The 20,332-nt window shown below is 45.0% G+C and overlaps 1 protein-coding gene and 1 non-coding gene across 11 annotated transcripts in view; both read left to right on the forward strand.

Annotated features, from left to right (window-relative positions):
- The window catches only part of PPP1R12B (protein phosphatase 1 regulatory subunit 12B), a 1,230,188-nt gene that overhangs the window by 517,113 nt on the left and 692,743 nt on the right, over window positions 1–20,332 (forward strand). The gene's annotated exons all lie outside the window — the stretch shown is intronic.
- Window positions 11,801–11,919, forward strand: LOC138522133 (5S ribosomal RNA). The gene has a single exon (XR_011283246.1). It is a non-coding gene; the product is annotated as a 5S ribosomal RNA (ribosomal RNA).

Below are 20,332 nucleotides of genomic sequence, written 5' to 3' on the forward strand. Positions count from 1 at the left end.
ACACTGTTTGTCACTGTTCTAACTTTAATTTGCCTTTATGTGGGATTGAAGACCCTTTTTCCTCTCATTTATAACCATCATTGCTCCAAGAGAATATAGAGAAAAGGCCAGATTCTATAAAATTCCCAGAAAGCTTGTCTGGTATAAAATAATTGTGTTTCTGCCTTGTGTTGAAGTTCACAATCCAAAGCTTGTTTTGTATGTGTCAAAGCAAATATATTCTCCTTACTGGGACAGTCATAATAGCATACCTCACATACCTTATCCTCCTCTAATTTAACCATAACCTTTACCTGTTGATTTCGATATGACGCAAAATTGATAATTTTACCACGCAGTGTTGCCTTCAATGCATCCCAAACTACCAATAGAGTCCACTGAGTGCAAATTATCCTTCATAAACAAAGATATTTCTGTTTCTATATGCTTGACAAACTCTGTATCTGAAAGCAACTGTATATTCAAATGCCACTGTGACCTAGATTTCAAACCACAAGCAGACTCGTCCAATATCAACATAATAGGAGCATGATCAGAAATTAAAACATTTCCAATTGAAGCATTATAAATGTCTCCACATAAGCTCCTACTGACAAGGAAAAATCAATATGTGAAGACGTACCATGTGCCAATGAATGAAGTGTATTTTCTGTCTTCTACATTAAGATCTCGCCAAATATCATGTAAATCCCACTTACCTAATAATCTTAGAAGACCTTTTCTTGCTTTCAACTCAACATAAAAATGTGCCCGAGTGGTCTTATCCTTTTTCATATTGCAATATTGAAGTCTCCTCCAACTATAATTTCTGTACAACCCAGATGGTCTAGCACTTCATCAAGCTTTTCAAAAGACATCCTGATTCACATTGGGTGCATAAATATTCAAAATGGTCATGCATCTATTCTCAATGTATAATTTTAGCGCAACATATGTTCCTTTTTGATATACACATACACTAAGTTCTATATCACAAGCCTTTTCTAAAGTAAAATGGACACTCCACGGGAATTACTTGCAAAGTAACTTAAACTCTTTTACATACAAACCATTTAAAATATATTCCACTTGATCTCCTCTCAAATGGGTCTCCTGTCAAAATACTATATCTGGTCTCCACCTACCTAGCATTGATAAAACCTCCCTCTGCTTAATAGGATTATTCACACCCTTAACATTCCAGCTCATAAATGTTATATTTGCAGACGTTATCGCCATTGAAACAGAATATCTGTGCCGGACAAGCCGCACCCATTGTCAATCTTTCTCAATTTAGAGCGCATTTTCTCGTGTATTCTTATCCCTCCATCTGCAACCTTTTTCCCTCCCTTCTGCCTTTCTCCCCTTCCCCTTTCTCCATCTTTGCCAAATAGTGAAACTTAATAGAGTTGCACCCAAGGAACATCCCAAATAGCTTTCTAGGAAAACTAGTGAAAGTCAGACATAAATGTAATTCTCTTAAAAGTATCAACTGTAAAACACATCTCTTATATTCGGACAGTTAAGCCAAGAATCATACAACAGCCATGGTCTCTCTTGCATCATTGAATGAGCGCAATATATTCTAGAGTTTGGGTGTGCACATAAGTGTTTCAAAAGTCCTCATGCCCATGTAATGTAGCAGGAAGCAATAAAGAATGATGAAACAAAGGAGGTTCAAAGCACTGATACCACGTCCCTTTTTCAGCTCTATAAACTCAATAACCAGCTATGTGTTTTGTCTCCAGTATAACTTTTTCTGCAATGGCGTTTTGGTTACTTTTGAAAAGTGCATTGGACAATCTGGTGGCAGCAGTTATTTTTAAGTTATTGTAACAATTTATTAGTGTAGTTTTAACATTTAACGGAAATGGCTACTAAAGGTGGCTAGCACCCTAAAATGGCCGTGCCAAAAGGTTTTTGCTTGTCCTTTTGGTCATATTGTTCTTTGGCAGCTTCTTGCCTTCTCAAGTCTGGAAATGCTAGGGAGTGTCCTGTCCTGGGGAAAGCTGCTGCTTTCACAGACAAAGGGGTGATTTGCGTGCGAGCCCGATGTGGGGGCTGAGACTGTACGGCCCCATTCCACATCCTGGTGACAGAATGGATGTTGCCAATGGCTATCCATGATTTCATGGCTAATGCCAGTGTGACTGGTACAGATCTTTACCATTGTTGGGCTCTGGGGAGCCATGGTTATTTGCCCATGCATAAAGTTATCAAAGATGGTGATGCTCCCAAGAGAAGGTGGCAGCCTCTACTTAACATTGAACTATGAAATAGGCATGTCAGTCTTGATATTTTTTAAAAAAGTTGTTTGTAATTCATACAAACTAAGACTACCAAAAACAACCAAGCAGTGCTCTGAAATGAAATGGGTTGATGATTTGATGGGTGCCCGTCATTAATGTAGGCTTTGCTTGGGCTGTGGGTACCTCCACAATCTAACTGGTGTTGCGCACTGCGCATTGTCGACTCTTCTACCCTTTACCTCTTGAAAAGATGAACTTATCTATTGGCAGCAGCCAAGTTCAGGAAATAGTGAGCTATGCTGTTAGACGCTTAGGAGGGACCACAAGGAATCATCCAACACCTTGTACTGAAATGTTTTATCAGCCTCACTGGACTCTTAACCTTGTGTCCTGATAAAGTTATCCACAAGTGCTTGTGTTATAGCCAGGGAAGTGGGCAACGAGGCGATTGGTCAGCTCGCAAGCTACCCATTTTTGGAAGAGATTCTAATGTTACTGTGAGATGACGGTAGCTTTAGTCTGATGTCAGAGTTGCGTTTTGCAAGGGGTGGAACCTGCCACTTTTGAGAGCCCAACTAGCTGAAAACTAATTAGTCATATGTTATGTACTAGCTTGTGAGTTTAAGACGGATCTACAAGAATATTTGTATCTTGTTTCCGTGTTCGCTGCTCCTTTCGGCAGTCAAGGCTAGCAAGGTGTAGGATTACAGGCTGTCATGGTAGGAGCATCTCCTTGCAGAGGGCTGAAGTATGCATTGCTCTATTACATAATACCTTTAGCCTCCCACCATTAGAGGGCGCCAAATGATGGATCAGCACAGGAATGTGTAAAACCAAAGGACTGGAGGTCATAAAATAGCAAGTATCTCTCCTTTCACCTTTAATCGCATGTTTATTAAAATGCAAAAGATGTGCGTATTGATATGTTGATGGATGAATCTAGGGGATTGCAAAAATGAGCATTTAGTCTGTTTTAAGATTTTTCTTTTTAATAATGTAAATGCCTCTTCTTTTAAACACGTTAGTCTTATGTTCATAATTGTATCCATACTAAAACTAAAGGTGGTAACTTTTGGAAGGGAATATTTGAAAATCACATTCTTATTGGCATTTGCAGATAACTCATTACAAAGCTGCTTGTTAGAACGTTTGGATGTTTCAATGCCTGTCTGGGCTGCTTGATAAAGTTGTCTTCATAAAGACAACACTCGTATCACTTGTTAGGAGTCGTCCCGTTGAGGAATGTGACTGTCAAATGAATACCAATATGTGTTGTGGTCGTTAATTACAGATTTAATTTTGGCTTTATAAACCATACCTTGCTTTGATACTTTGAGTGTTCCTTTGAGGGTAATGGGTGACGGGAATATTTTGCTAGGGTTGTTTTTATCGTTCAAGCGTACCACTGATCTCAAAGGGTGAATCTACTGCCGATTGATCTGGAACTAAAAAATGTTGGTGTCAATACTCTACTGCCAGTCAATTATATTATATATACACTATTATTCTGTTTTTTGTATTGGTTCATTGCTTTGTGGGTTTGGTGTGATAAGTTCCTGTCACCTTTCCAGCTTCCTGTAACTGCAGTAGATCTGATCTTTTGATGCCTCCATCTCGAATGAGATATTCGAGAGCAGTCTGATTTTTGTAGAAAAAAAAGTTTACTTTTGTTTGTTCTTGTGGCTGATGACTGCACAATGCTTCATGCAGGACCGGTTCATTTTTAGAACACTTCTTACCCTACTCCCAGGCAAACTCTGAAATGCTATGGTGGTCCCTTTGCGCTACCGACCAGCAGACACTTTTTGATATTTTGTGCTGTTAGAAAAAGCCCAAATGCTTGAAGTTGATTAGTGCTAAATGTGCAGTGATTGCGTGTTGATGTAGGTGAATTGGTCAGTTGTGCATTAGTGCATTACGTAAATGGTTGTGCACAGTTCTGCGAGTGGAGAAATTTGTGTGGTGGTCCTGTTCTCATTGCCCAATAGAAGATTTTGCAAAACAATGTAGAGTTTCTCTGCTGGAGGAATATTAATGGCATATTAGTGTATTGCCATGTCAATGCTGTGTATGCCACTTTCGTTGTAAACATTTCTGTGACAGGCTGCCTTCACGCTAACGTTGTATGCACTTACTGTGCATACATGAGTTTGACACCAGGAAGTGGAGGAAGACTGGTGTGGAAGTTAAGGAGGGGGTTACTGGGGTTAGGGGTGTTGTGTGTGAGATGGCTATAGGGGCAAGAGGGTGCACCCGGAGAGAACAGGATGTGGAGAAGTGAGCAGGCAGGGGGTTGAGGGGTGTTCCTTGCAGACCACAGGATAAGGGGTGGGGTTAGGACAGGGGAGTTAATGGGGTTTCAGGGGTGGCTCATGCATTCTAGGAGGGTAGGGAGGGGCATGCAAGAACAATTGTTTCCCTGCAGTACTGACATCCAACTCTGCAAACCAGACTTTGATCAATAGGGCCTGCTGGTAAACATAGATCCGTCAAGGCAGTATCTGATGTTACAAGTTGGTGCTTGTAAGTGGGCCACATTATATTAATACCTGGTATATTGCTAAAGTACCTGGGCATGACAATTACCGGTACTACCAAGCATTCGAGAACTGCCTGGGAATATGAGATCAGTATCTCGATGTGATGTAAATAAGCCATCTTGCAAATTATGTAAGCAGGAACCCTCTGTTGCTCCTGGCACTTAACAGCATTTGGGGCAGAGTGGTGAGGAGACTGGTATTAGAAGTACGCAAAAAACAAAAAATGTATAACTTCTATTTGTATTTGGGATAAACTTGGAGTATGGGCAAAATAACGCTGGTAAAAAACGGAAGATTTCCGGTGTCTACACCTTAGGTTAACACTTTCTTGAGTAAAGGGTTCCTACCTAATCTGGTGCTTCGCTCTCCTGGCAGTGTAGTTAATGTTTACTAGGGGGTTTTGGGGTTTTCCTCTCCCAGCATCATTTCTTTGAATTCTGTTGGGTTTACCTGCACCCTTATTTGTAATTTGTCTGGTGGTCTTTGGAAGGGATTAACCAAACTCTTCTCTGTCCCCCGACTTGGGCTGCCTTCTCTCCCTGCAGAACCCTTTCCCCACAGTTATGTGGATGGAGGGGGGGATGGTATCGCCCTTCCTTGGTTCTTCGTAAACTTTTCAGTTTCAGCTGCAGACTTGGAGCCCATGATTGAACTAGTAAACTGGTCCGTGAGCGGCAGAGCTTCCAATATGGATTGGAGCATAAAGATGACAAGAGACTGGACAGTGTCCTCACCTTTTCCCTCACTACCGCTCTCTCTCGCAGGGTACTGCGCCTTCAACTACCTGCCCCAGGAACACTCTCATTTTGCCTCCAGTCTCTCCTACAAAGCTTTACACTGGGTAGTCTGTACTCTTGGGTATACCCGTTCTCATCGTCTGGTCTTCCTGCTCCTTTTTCACTATTCTGCTCCACACTTCCCTCTACCCACTGCCTCCCAGGCTCTTCATTTCCCTCTATTACATCTCCACCTTCTTAATGTTACCCAAAGGTTTCCTATGTTTTTATCACCCCTCTGCCTCTTTCAACAACTCTTCATCCACCTCTGCTTCTCTTGCCTCTATCATGGCCTCCTTTCCTATCCAACTTCTGTCCATAGTTTCCAGCATCCTGCTCTCCTTTTCCACCATCACTTTGGGCCCATTCTTTGTCGCTTTGGGCACATCTCCAATACCATTCAAGTTCCCCTTTTTCTGTACAATCTCACACCTTCTGCGCCTTCTTTTTTTCCCATCCTCATGGGCACTAATTCCCCACTTTTGGGCTCTTTCCCCTACCTCCTGCTCCTCACCTGAATTCAATTGACTCCATATACCAGGTTCCAGGAACTCGCTTGCAGTTCCCTCGTCAACTCCTGTTCTGGCACAAAGCCTGTTTTGAATTTGATATTTTATTGTAACTCGTAACTCAACCACCAACTGATCATTTGGGGTTTTATAGGACTTTGGCACCACCTTCCAGCCTCTCTTAATTTCTGTGGGTACTGGGATTGGAGAATGGCCATTGGGCTCCACCCTGGGGGTGGCTTTCCGCCCTGGTGTCGAACATTTTAGTATAGGCCCCTTGGGTGGTTGTTCGGTTTTGTGCCTGAATGACACTTTAGTGTCTTCTGGTCTATAGCTTCTAGAACAGTGTCCACTATCTTGGAGTTACAAACTCTTCCTTTCACTTTAGTTGGCAGGCTTAGGGACTGTCTGGTGGTTTACACATCCGAGGATGGCTTCCAGTTTTGATTTGGAACTGGGGTAATCTAATCTCTCATTGGGCACTCTTCTCACTTGTGCACACAGCCCCCTCAGCAAACCAAGCATCCACCAGCATGTTCACGGAGGGTAATTGTCGCACCATCTCGCCAAACTCTCCTTGCCAACTTCTGGAAGTTCTGTGATCTGCCTCTGATCCGTTCTCTTTTCAACCTCCATGTAAAATCACACTGCCAGAATAAGCTTGCAGGCTTTTATATTGGGCATTCACTCTGCCCTCCTGCCGCCTCCTTGGATTACGGAAGTCTGGCGAGTCCCTTCAGGTAGTTGGAGCAGTGATTGGCTGGTGGACCCCAACCCTAAAGATGGCTTTCATTTATGATGTCGGACTTTGGGCTGGCTAATGCCTCTTTCTTGCCCAGAATCTGCTCCTTAGGTGGACTCCTTTGCCTGCTTTGCTCTCAACTATGAGTGGTGTCCCTGTGTGATGGATTCCATCAAAATTCGGTTCCCTTGCGTTAACTCTGTATGTTTATATGGGGATCATGGACCTGTGCGAGGGGGGGGGGAGCATGCTGGCACCGAAGATTCTATGGGACCCCCATTTCTCGATTCCTGTAAAGGGACAATCTATAGTAAGACCTCCCCTTGTACTATCCCCTGCTGCATGACCGACTGAAGGAGGGGGGTCCCCAGCTGATCCTTCCCATTTCACACATGGGGCCTTTTGATTCTTTGACCGCTTCAACCTCCCTCCACCCATATTCCAGCCTAACACAGGAATTCCTCAAGGCAGTGGACTTTTCACAGCAATTTCCCAAGTATTTGTCTGGATCATGCATACATTTCAGTGCACGGCTGTAGGGTCATCTTGTAATTGCGGTGTGTGTTTGTGCATAGGCTGTTAAGAGTATACCTCATTGCATTTGTGCAGATGCCTGATTGTGTTGATGTGGAAGGTTTTGTTGGTGTTAGAGCTTGTGTGTGTCTGTGCACGTGCAAGAGTGCATATGATCACGGGAGTGCATTTGTTTTCCTGGAAAGAAAATTGCATATGTTACAATCCGAGTGATGTACATTGGTCTGTTGTAAATCTTGTCATTGTGTGCCAGTGCCTAGCATATACGTGGATTGCCCTGGCATGTGAAGGCGCAAGCTCATTATGCACCCTGGGAGTACTTGATGATAATATGGCTGTTCCTTGCATGTGTTGTCATAAACTCCCTATGACGGATACAGATTTTCTGATTATGCAGGCCTATCATTGTAGCTCCACGCCTAAAATGGCGTTATGAAGGCATATGGTGCCGCTACCAGTTTTATTTTCAGTATTGAAGTGCAGTAGTGTTAACCAGGCAGTTGGGCTGCTTTTGTTGGTGGTGAATTTAATGGCTGCAGAAGTAGCACGCTTAAATACAGTGTGATGGTACACAGTAATGGGAGTGGCTTGGATTGATTAAAAACCTTCCAGTCATCACTTGTCAGTTTTTTACCAGTAGTAATAATGTTGGCTCTGTGGGAGCCTTTTCTTCATAAAGCCTCCCAAAATTGAATCTCTAGTGTTGTCAAATTCAATATCCAGTCAACTGTACTGTGTTGCACTTGTGTGTGACTGGTCGAGACCAGGAGTGACAATGTAAGGTCATTCTCTGATGTGAGGTCTGGCCAGAGCACAAAAATCAAAGTGCCTCTGGGTGACTAGTAGATGTGTCGGAATTCCTCTGGAGTCAATTTCCCATGAGGCATCTCGAAAACCTGGTGTCCTTACAGCTCTCCAGGAATGGATTGGAGATCACCCCCAGGATCTTACTGTGGAATGACATGTTGAAAATGAGCCAGTAGTATGAAAACGGTTTAATGTCAGGGTATGTTTCTTTAATCTTTGTGCGGTTATGGCATGTTTGTTGGCTGGGCACAATGCCTTGTAGGAGATAACCATAAGGATTATACGTACACAGAAGGAATGCTTCTTGTTGCTGTTTTCAAGATCTTATGTTGCTTTACAGTTTTGGAAGTTGCTTTAATCTGATTTTCTTAGAAAGGGGTACACAGACTTTCAAGGGGGAAGTCCTCATGGTCGGGAAGAGGTTGAGCTTTGCTTGTTAGTGAAAGCATGAAACCAAAGAATGTCTGGGCTGACCTCATTGATGTGCGTTTCTGTTGATGTGGGTGGCATACCTAGAGCTATTGACTAATTGTATTGCCACTTTTATGTGTAATTAAGTGTTCTTGGTTTGTGGTTATGATTAATATACGGTTTGCTCATCTATTGTCCGATGTGTCCTGTAGGTTGCTGGACTTCATCAACCACCACAATCACGAGTCATTTCTATTGTGTATTAGCTAGTGCCCAGAAACAACATACTGTTTTCATACTTTGACTAATGGTATTTATTTGCACGTTAGTATTTACTTGTGAGCTATCTCTGCTTGCTGAGATCCTTGCGTTTTAGCCACAGTGCATTTCGGGTGGTCTGCGCAGAGGGTGGAACAGGAGGGTAGTGTGTGGCCGATGGGCGACAGCTAGGTAATGTTCATTGGCGCTGAACGTGCACAATGTGTTGGAAGCAATTGATGGATCAGAATGTCTTCTGAAGCACAAAATGTGGATCTTTTCTCCTAATTTCAAATTGTTTAGCTGGTATCTTTGACAACATTTTGGTAACACAAACTGGCCGTATTTGCTAGACAAGTCTTCAAAAATGGGAATGCAACAATCTTCTAAAAAAAAAGATTAAATTGGGATTGAGAGCATCTTAATAGAATCATTGTAGTGGGAGGACTTGCTGCTCGTTTTTGCTATTCGGTAGACTGCTAATTTGGCTGGTGGCTAAGCACACTATAGAATGATGCAGCAGGCCGCAACATGGGTACACCAGGTGATCTTTCAGCAGGGCTAGCCCACTGTCTTGACTTGCAGCTACCATCAGCCCCAGCCAACGTTTTCTGTGGTAAGGGATCATTGGAGTTGCAGGGCAAAATAAGGGGTGACCAGTTCACTGCTTCTTTGAAGTTAACAGCCGTCAAGATCTGCTCTCGTTCTTGCAGATATCGGTGCTGATTTGTGCTGGCTTTCTGGTTTTTTGGTGAGCCAGCATTGCAATATAGCTGTTGGATGATACTAACGCACAACTCGACCGTTGTTCGCTATCATCATGTGTCCCATACCCTGCCAGTCTCACAGAGCCACCTCTCGTTGCTTCTGCCGCCACAACAACTTGGCCAGTGACGTAGCTCAGTCAGGTGCTTGCCACCGAGAACTCCGTGCCACCTGCAGCAAATCTGTGCTGTGCTTATAGCCTGTTAAAAAAATAATTCATATCTCTAAAATGTGAGTAGCGATTAATTGCCTGATAAGGTGATATGTAGTGTAAAGGATCTGACATGAAAGGGTGTATAAATAAAAGAACGGTTGACACTGACCCAATGCTTAGACTTCCATCATCCAGCCCTTAGGTGGGTAGTAAATGAGTTCTTCCCGTTCAACAACCAATCCTTTTTAACAGCTGGGCAAAGTTAAATTTGGCGAACAGAAGAATACAAAGGCTATGGATATGACATTGAATTGGTTTCCATTTTGGAAACTAATATGAACAAACGTGGCCAATTTAACTGTTTTGCAGTGAATGGCTTGATGAACATTTTAAACATTATTTTACTGGATTTATTCAATGCACTGCTGCCATTTAAATGGTCTCGACCTCTGACTGGTTCTGAAACGGCGAGGAGGTGGTTGGGTTAGGGACATTCCTGCAATGGACAAAGGCTACTCTGGACCTCCACTGCTCCCTGGCGGGCGGGGGGGGGGGGGTTCATTGCAGTGGTTGTTGATTTGGACAGGGTTGAATGGTGGAGCCCCTTGTCCAGGTTGAACAGTGCCTGATCTCTTCAAGGAAACACAGCAGCTGGGGAGGACCTGCTGGAAGGGCTGTCATGGAATCGCAATGATGGCCTATCGGCATGGTCTCAGATGGTATTGTTTGCATCCAGACTTCACATTGGAAATTCATTTATCAGGATTTTTAAAGGAATCACTCACTCTGTATATAAACCTAAGCAAAGCTCAAGCAGAACAGTCTCGCATCTATAGAAGGCACTGTTCAAATTGGTATATATGGCGTCTGGATGAGAGAGGGAGTGCTAGCAGACCCCCCACCCCCCAAATATACAACCTCTGGCCTCCACGGAACAGTGCTCTGGTATGATCCATTCTGATGAGTTTCTGGCCCAAATCCTCCATGATTAGGAGATGCGTAAAAGCAAGGTAACGTGTGTTGCCTATGAGACGGGTAGTTCTCTGAATGCTGCTCTATTTCTAGGCGTTCTTATTCCGAGGCAGCAGAGGTTCTTGTTTCCAGAGCTGATGGCCACTTGCACAAGGTGCATGGGCTGGGGCTTGCAGTGTAGGTGTTGGAAGCCTGGCATGAGTGGAAAGTGCCAAGTACTGCAGTGTACCAATATTTTGAGCCTGGCTTCACAGCGTCCTATGCCTGCTAGACACTATATTCTATTTTGTGTATTTTTTCTATCACACTGAACATGTTGGCTTCTTAAGTGCGATGTGTCGCATGGGTGGAATACAGACCTCTGTTCGTAGCGTGAGAGTGACATCCAGTATATCATTGGTCAGAGCCATGGGTGCCTCTGCTGTGTTTATGGCATTGCTGTGCTTGGTGGAATGTATTGGTTCAAACAGCGCAGATGAGTGTCGAGACTGAAGGAGATGCTCGTTTGCTAGATGTATTGATTAGAATAGGGATCAAAGATTAAGGAAGGGGTGGAACTGATGACCAGTTTTACTGGTTGAGGGCAGCTCTACAAAGTCTGGTTTTAAATTACAACTTTTATCAATTTGTTTAGTCCGAGTTGGCATTTGAGTACATTTAATCGTTCTGCATTTGGGCTTTAGTGGCTTCACTGTTCCTTTCACTACTGTGGATGAATGTCACTTCTACAAACACTTTGTTAAATGATCATCAAAGATTTGTAGGTATTTAATGCACAACTTGATTTCTACCACATGGCTGAGTTCCGTTTCATGACTGCAACTGACAGGACTGGATGACCAGCAAGGATGATTTTCCTGGCATACGATACACCAATCTCGAGCTTGTGCTCTCCCCTTATTTACACCCCCTCCCCGCTGTACCGCACCCCACCTCCCCCTCAGGTGGTACCTGACACCCTGACACAGCGCGATTTCTTGCTGCGAATATTTCTAGAATAAACGTGTTTAGTTTCAATCTTCATACTATGGCTGTTCGGACATGTGTTAACTTACGATGATGTAGCTTTCATTTAAGATCCAGCGTTTCCTGGGGCACTTACAAATATACGGCCACACCACACTGAATGCGCCCGATCTCGTCTGATCTTGGAAGCTAAGCAGTGTCGGGCCTAGTTAGTACCTGGATGGGAGACCGCCTGGGAATACCAGGTGCTGTAGGCTTAAAAAAAAATAAAAAAAAATATACTACTTAGCTTTTGAAGAATAACTGAAACTGCACTTCAAACGTTTTATGTTATCGTGGGAATTTTGGTGGCGTTTAAACACTGGTGGACAGATGTCTGTTGCTATCAGTTTTAATTATGAAGAGATTTCAACTTTAAATAAGTAGCATTTTACTGGGTACATTTGTAATGGGCACGTCTAGTATATAGTTCATTTGTAATGAGACAGCTCAACATTATGAAAACCTACAATAACCAAATGCTTTGTCTGATAGGTTATTCCATCAATTAATCTACAAGGCTCCGATTGGACTCTTTTTGAAATCCTCATTTGATGAAGGGGTCGGTTCCTGCCTGCTTTGCATAAACCCAAGGCCTTGTGGGAACATAGGAGTGACGAAACATATTGATATTTAACAGTTATCCCTGTGGGGAAAGGTTTGCGTAATTGAATTGTTGTGCCTAATGCACACAGGCTTGGTGCTCCCCTTTCCCAGAACACTTGCCCGAACAGTAGTAATACGTGTCTATCATTGAAGCATGTATGCTGTGGCATCCTAAGGATTTAGAATGATGTAAGGATGGGAATGGCTGTGAAGGTCTGACTCGATGGCCATGCCCTGGAAACCCGTACATCAATGAAGCTGACCACACAAGAAGCAAAAGTTGCCAAACGGGGTCCTTGTGATCCGGGAGACTGTTTACAAAGTGCTGAGTCATCACTTGTAAAGTGAAATGTCTTGAGTCAGAGGACTGCAACATGTCAATCTGCTGCTCGCATAATTGCTCAGCATTGACTGTCATGATCAAGGCTGATGGGAGATGTAGTCCAACACATCTGACGAGCTAGAGATTGCGGACCCCTGCCTTGTGTGAAAGACCACAATGCCTCTCTGAGGGCGATTCAGAGAGAAAGAAAGGAGTCGAGTAAAGCAACCAAACTAATCTTACGCCTATGGGCGCGATCGAGTTTGGCCCGAGGTGACCCAGTCTGAGGATCTCAACTGAAATAGTGTGGTTTTCGCATAGTCCCGAGAATAGTCCATGCTAATCACTCATTTGCTGTAAAAGTAAGCTCTCTCATCCCTCCCTGGGATAATGGGAAGTATTGATTTGGTCCACGCTATGCATAAAACATGCATATTTCTAATGGAACGTCCTCTTTGCAGGCCGAGGCTTAGCCCATTGCCAGCGTGCCTCTCCCTGCGACAGTGTCTCCGATGCTGATGCTGCATTCTGCCTCGCAGGACTGCTCTCGCGCCGCCCGCAGAGCTCGCCGCCGCCGCCGCCGCCGCCCTTCAAGCTGACCATGCAGGCCTGTGTGAGGAGGTAATTCCCGGACGCTGCGTCCCCTTTCCCGCCCAGTCAGCGAGGCTTCTCTATTACCCCATGCGTGTTTAACCAGATCAAAGCCAGCGTGTGGCATAATGGCTGCTCATGTAATGTATACACACTAACGTTTTGAAGTGACTTGGTCCAGCTCAGGAGTCCTACAGGGAAGTGTGGATAAGATGGGGTCACCCTTTCTGGCGTGGTCATTTGACCTGCTAGTCTGTTCATGCATCGGCATGGTATGGAACCTTTCTAGCCCGGGCGTTCATTTCCTCAGATCCAACACTTGTGTGTATTGAGTTAACTGGCGCACTTTACATGCGCCACACTGTGACTGACCCGTGACTTGTGTTTCGTCCACGGCCCCCCTTTTTTTTATTGGTGGAATGTATCGACCTATGTTGCAGAGCATTCGGAAATATTTTTAATTTGTGCGGATTTCATCTCTTTCAATGGAACTCGGCAGGCCTGCTTCGTTTTGTAACCCTGCCACGATTGCAGTCATTTTAACCACATTCACTTGCTTAACTGGTTTGGTTTTGGAGGCACTGGTTTTGAGGCACCCAGTGCAGGGGGGGGGTTTGGGAGGAGGGACCGTTTCCCCATTAATTCTGTATCTGGGACCGCTGACTCCCCTGTGAACAATAATATTGGGCACCCTTGCTTCCTTTTTCGCTTTTACGGGCATTTACCCATGTTCAGCGTAGCCAGACAAGGCCGGTGGAAGTAGTACTGCTTTTTTTACACATTTTAGGTGCACTCCAGCGTGCCCTCTTTATTTTACTGTGTGGTAGTCCTTTTACTACTACAGTGGCTGCCCTCATTGTTTAAGCCCTGCCACTGGCTTTGTTGCCAGCATTCCTCCTGGGTATGTTTTTGGAAATGGTCCTTTTTTTCCAACACCTGCTCCCCCCCCAACCGCCGCCCTCTTTTGGCTTGAGCCTGAGAGTAGACCTTGTTCGAATGTTTTGGCCTGTGAAAGGGTCTGAAGACAACTGGACACACCCTCCAACCCTGGATCATGGTTGTCATGAATGTACGAGAGTTCGCTGTCGTATGTGGACGGGGCTCCCCAGCCTAGGTTTCACTAGATCAGGTGAAGCTGTTCATTAAGTCAATCCCAGGAGCAAAGAACATGGTTTGTACCATAGGTGCAGGTGGAAGACGGAAGTACTGTTGCTTGGACAACTATCACCCAAACTATCTTGGAGAAGCTGTGCTCTTTTTTTTATTGGTGAGACCTTCCAGAGTGGTGTGACTAAACTGCTCTAAGTCCTGCACCACTGTGATCAACCTCTTGGAGCTTTGATGCAGAGTGTCGGCAGAAAATCATTTTTCACTGTCTTGATACTTTTGTAGGGTTTCCTGAACTTTTTTCTTTTTTTCTTTGTTTGGAGCTCTGACATTTTAGCAGTCGCAGGGTAGTCTCCTTGCCACTGAAGCCCTCCCCTTTGAGAATACAGTTCTACAGTGCTCATGAGGCTTTTTAAGCACCCTTTTTACTGAACTGTGGTGATATCCTCCATTGATTTTGGTGGGAGTAGGCTGGTGGCAGCTGTAATTTACTTTTGGATTCTTCATGAATGCTGCACAGTTTTACCACATTGGTAGCCCAGCAGACTTTTATGGTAGCCATTTTACTAAGTGTTTTTTTCTGCTTTTTTTCCCCAAGTCCTACCCTCCATTTTCAGTTTATTTTGTTCAGGGGAACCACGAGGCAACCCCAAACTGTCCATTGTGCACTCGTGGGCTCTTTGTGAGCCTAGCCATGCATCCTGTGTAGTAGTAGGATCACCTCACGTGCTGTAGGTATGGCCGTTTAGGTTTGGCATTTTTGTTGGGCCGACCTGATTGGTTGGAAGCTAAAACCTTTATTTTTATATACCCTTGTGTGGTGGGGGGATGGCTTAGGTCAGACCCTCAGAGTGTGGGTGCATATAAGGGAAACCATGTTTCTGCCCTCAAGCCTATCATTTTCCAGAAGGTGAGCAGGTTTACTTACGCTTTGGAGGACTTTTCACCGTTTGGGATGCTGCTACATTTTTAGTAACAGATTTGGCCTTGCATATGCTCTCAGGATTTTGGTTTCTGGGTGTTCTTCCTGGGCCTGCCTTGTCCTCCATCTGCTTTGGTCAGTTCTTCCATTTTGGATTGTCTGAGCAGCTTCACCGCTGCTTCCAAACGTTGCCAGCCATCTCCTGCCTCACTTGGTGATTGTAGCGGCGGTCACATAGAAGGGTGTTGGTTACATTTGAAAGGCTTGTTATCCACAGGCTGAAGCAAGAGTCTCTTTTTTGATACAATTCCTTAGTGTTCCTTTTCAGATCTGTTAGACCTTCACCTGGATAACTTTCTGCCACCAATTTGGTGGCCTAGTCCAGGTTTCCCTTTGTAAAGTAAAAGCAATTATCTGTCGGGTGTACAGGGTGAGATGTCTCAAGCCTGTTATTCCATAATTTTGCTAAATTCTTTTGTCCGAATGTTGTGAAGCAAACTGGCACTTTGTTCAAATCGGCCCACATGCATATTTCTTACAGTAAATCCATTATAAAGTAACATTTTTAAGCCAGCCAACTGTTTTTAAACGTGTCCTTTCTCGGTTTTTGAGCTCTTCACGTACTGTTCATACATGAAATGTATGCAATGTGACATCCCCTTGAGCGTAGAAACAAACCAAGGGAATGTAAAATAGGTTTAAATCTAGGTCTACCCTTCTTCAGGGAATCCTGCTCTGCCCCCTCAGTCCTTAACAGGTTGTCTGTCCCCACTTTCTGGCACCTAGTGGGGAGTGGAACGGAAGGGAAAATATGGAAGGGCGGAACCTGCTGATGGCGAAGGAAAGATCGGACAGAAACTCCTGAGAGGGAGAAGCAGGGAGAGCAGTAACTTACGAAAAATGTAAATCTGGGAGCACGGGAACTGTTGAGGGATTTCAATTGAAAAAGCTAGAATAGCGAGTACTAGTACCGAGGAGGGTTGGAGGTCCAGGAAGCACTGGAGCGAGAGAATGCTAGAAGTGCAATTTTCTTTCGCTCTGTCCTTCAGTCTGAACAGTGAAGACCATGCGCGAACAGGTGAGGGGTAAGAATAGAAAAAGCGGAGTGCACAGGTATTAAAAAGCAGTCGAGGAGCTGATAAACCACGGAATTCATCATTGAGCCTGAACAGAAGCTTAAACAAGAGCAAAAAGAACACCGGGAGAGCAGAATCATTGTGGAGAGAGAAGTCGGGCAGAGCCTGAATTTGTGAGTGACTGGCGAGAGGGGCAATCTGCCGTACAAGAACTTTTTTGGGAAGAGGAAACTGAGGATACAAAACCATGGAGAGCTGGAAAAGCAGAAAACACAGGGACCTAGGTGAAAAGGAAGAAACGAGTGAAGCAGGAACTTCAGAGTAGTATTGGAATGGAAAAGGCATGGAGAGCATGAGCTTGAGGGAAATATTTACTGAATGGAACAGGACTGCATGTACTGCTGAGGAGGAAATGTTGAAGGAAGGGAAACGCAGGTCCCTCTGTGTATGTAGGATGGTCATCAAGGAAAGGTAGTGAAAGGGAAATGTTAATAGGGCAATTAACCCAAGAGTTCTGGTAAATGGAAGAAAGCCCTGTGCTGTAGAAATGGTGCCCTTCCAATAAGCAGCTTACATTGTAGAGAAGTATGGGCTAGCCTCTTTGAGTGGACTATGTGAGAAACCTGAGGGTATTCTCCCTAATAGATCGCAGGAATCCCTTATTCAGGTGGCCAAGGAAGAACAGGCTCTCTCAAATCCCAACCCTAGCGGTAGAAGAACGAGGGAGGATCACCTTGGTAAGGGAGACCAAGGTTTATGCTTGTGGGAAGTGTTAGGGAGAATTCTCTGTTCAGGCTGAATTTCCTAACCTAGTGAGTCCCCCAGCAGCTTTGCTGGATTTTTGGGGTTTATTTTTTCTCCTGCCAGGAGTGAGACTCTTTTACCCTCACTCCTGGACATGATTTGAGAGTTTTCTGTGACTTATGTGCTTATGGGCTAGGGGGTAATTTTCCCCATAGGCCATCATTGGTTTTTGGAATGTGTGTTACACAGCACCCTCAGTGCAGTAACACAGGGGTGTCATAGAGACCCCCAAACATAGACTCCACACCCTGGGACTGACTACTGTCTCCCTGGGTCAGTAAAGTTACCATTAACTTTACTAGTCTAAACTTAGGAACTTAACCAGTACAAACCATCTTACTGTGGAAGTACTGGTAGGGGCAATTAGATTGCCCCTGGGTCTGTTGTCGAGGGGGTACTGTCCCGTCCCCCCTCGCCGAGTTCTGGCTGGTGGCAGTGGATACCACGGAAATATTCCACCGGAATATTTCCCAATGGGATTTCCCATTGTTTTTAATGCACCACTTTTTGGTGCAATGTTAAAGATACCGCCGGGTTATTTAATTAAAATAAATTCACCGGTTGGGATTTTTCGCCAGAACTCGCCACCAAAATGGCGCCTAGGTTCACTTCAGTAACCCTGAACCCGAGTCGAGCCTTTGTTCCACTTTTGGCGGGCTTCTGCACAGAAGCCCTCCAAAGTGGTGCCATTCTGTCTGGGTACCACAGGGGGTGTGGGAGGGGGTTTAGGCACCCTGGACTGAGTTGCCTTGCCAACTCATGTCGCACTCTAGTGTGATTGGCCCAAGTGCTAGGCTGCATGAATGGGGGTTTGCTGCATAAAAGCAGGGTTTTTGGGACTGGTTCTTCAGAAGTCGCCACAGGACCTAAGAAGCCGAAGAGGGAGAAGCTGAGCCGACCTGCCAAGACGACACCACCGGTGGAGCCCTGCGGAACCGTCTCACCACTTTTCCCGACGACAGAGGAGATCTCCCGCCGGAGAGTCTTCTTCCCTTAACTGGTGGGGACAACCAGTTGTTGCCTTCTTTTCGCCGTCCCGAAGCATCTCATGGCCGCCTGGCCTGTGCCAAGCACTCGGGCAATCGAGATACCACTTTTTACCTCAACCGCAGAAGAGGGGTAAAATCCTTTGTGTGCGGAAAACTCCACGGCTGGCCTCATCCCTGGTAGTGCAACGACCTTCAGCTTTCCTCCACGTCGAGATCACCTCTTCCCCTGGATGACGCCGCGACTTGCACCCACTACCAGGAACGACTACCACCGCTGGAGGATCCTTTCCACTTGTAAAGGTACTGTGTTCCGCCTGGCCTCCCTTGCCACCGATTGTACGGGGTAGATTTAGTCCTCGGCTCTCGACCCTGGGTAGGCCTGGGACACCCTAACTAAACTTTTTGGAAACGTAGTAAAACCTTTTCTACTCACTGTAAAGACTTGAGACAGTGTGTGATCTTGGGCATATTTTCGCCTGGCTCCCTCTAAAGCGGCCCGAACTAAATTTCCTTGTTCCACCATTGTCTGCCTTTGCTAACCTTATGTGAAAAGTGTTTTATCTTACTGCTCTCTTTATTTCTGCCTTTTCCCTCCCTTTTTTAATAACTTGTTGGAGTACCATCTAACGTTAAGCGCTCACCTCTGGTTGGAAATAAGTGGTGTTAACTTAGAACTGTCCAAAAAATGATTAGGGATGTACATATGAGTAATAGTAACTGTGTTTTGACCTTCTTACCTTTTCTCTGTGCTAGTGTAATTTATGAGTGTGTCTTTAATAAATAAGTTTATACTTTTACACCTAGCTCTGGTCAGTGTTTGTTTGTACTACTGTGCCTCTGTACCTATTGCGTATCCTCTGTATACTGCCTAACTCTTCTTGAGGGAAGTCTGACTGCTCAGCCACAGCTACCACAGTGAATCTGTGTGGTGCAGACTGCTACCAAGTGGGTTTACTGCCAACACCTGTAGTCTTAAATCTTTTGCAGTGGTCCCAGAGGGAACTGCACAGGTTTCTGCCTAACAGGAAGGCCCCAGGTGAGACGCAGTATTATACTGAAGAAGGTGAGGGCGGAGTTCATGAGGTTTTGTATGCTGTACCTCATCTGCCTCCATGCCTCACATCTCTTGCCCAAATCCAACCATCCCGTTGCATCCAGAAACTACCTCTCCCAGAATGCCTATTTTCCTGTATCCTACCAGAATACTCAGTCATTCTCCTTCCCGTCCCTCGGATTAATTCCCACACTGCCAATCTGCTTAGACAAATCACTAGCGGTCCCACAATCCCCCCTACCTATTTCATGATTGTAATCCGAGTCATTCCCATTTGTTTCGCAAACCCTACCAGTCTTGAAACACTTGTGTATGAGCGCGATACAAATAAAATATCAATATCTCACCTTTCTGAATTTACCAACCCCCCCCAGAACGAAGAATATAATTTCCCAATGACAACCCCTCTGCCCCCCCTTACACTTTCCTACACCGTGGGAGACCGTGGACTAACCCTAGAGCCGTTTACCTGACATTTCCTGACAAAAGGGTCAGGCAGTTAACCAGAATCACCCACACCCGATGGCCCTTTCGCTTCCCCACAGGGGTAAAAGGTGGAGCACGAGAGCACAACACAAGCAAGGCAGACTGCACAACAAGAGAGCTAACGCAGCACAGCAGTTCAAGAGGAGGAGAACGACTGCGCAAACCGAGGGGGTGACAAGGAGGGAAGCAACCTTGCCATTTCTGAGCCAGGCCTGTAAAACCTCCATGAAAGGAATCTTAAGACCGCTAACAATAGCCAGCGCGTGTTGCAGCAAATGTGAACGGTACACATGGCCCTCCTTCGCTGATAACCAAGCTGGGGAGAGCCGCTTGCCACTGTGGTACCGATCTTGACTCCCGAGTCAAAAAAAGCCCATGCGTTTCATCACAGCCGGTGGGTGTCGATGGGGGAGCTGATAAGAAACCGAACTGTGTTGAACAAACGGCTAATTAAAGAAAGTACAAATAGCTGTTAATATGAGAGAGGAAAAACAGCTACAGAGGAGTTGGGCACCACGTGGGTGCTAACTCTGGGAAACGTGGGTGATTAACCTATTGTTGAAACTACTGTTACCAGAAGGCCTTGGGAGACGTGAGAAAGGTTTCAAAGTGGTCATACAGGGGTCTAGTAAAATCACCTGTACAGTTGAAAGCCTTTGATCGGTAGATGATTG

The sequence above is a fragment of the Ambystoma mexicanum genome, chromosome 13, assembly GCF_040938575.1.
Source record: "Ambystoma mexicanum isolate Mex_15411 chromosome 13, UKY_AmexF1_1, whole genome shotgun sequence".
Taxonomy (NCBI): Eukaryota; Metazoa; Chordata; class Amphibia; order Caudata; family Ambystomatidae; genus Ambystoma; species Ambystoma mexicanum.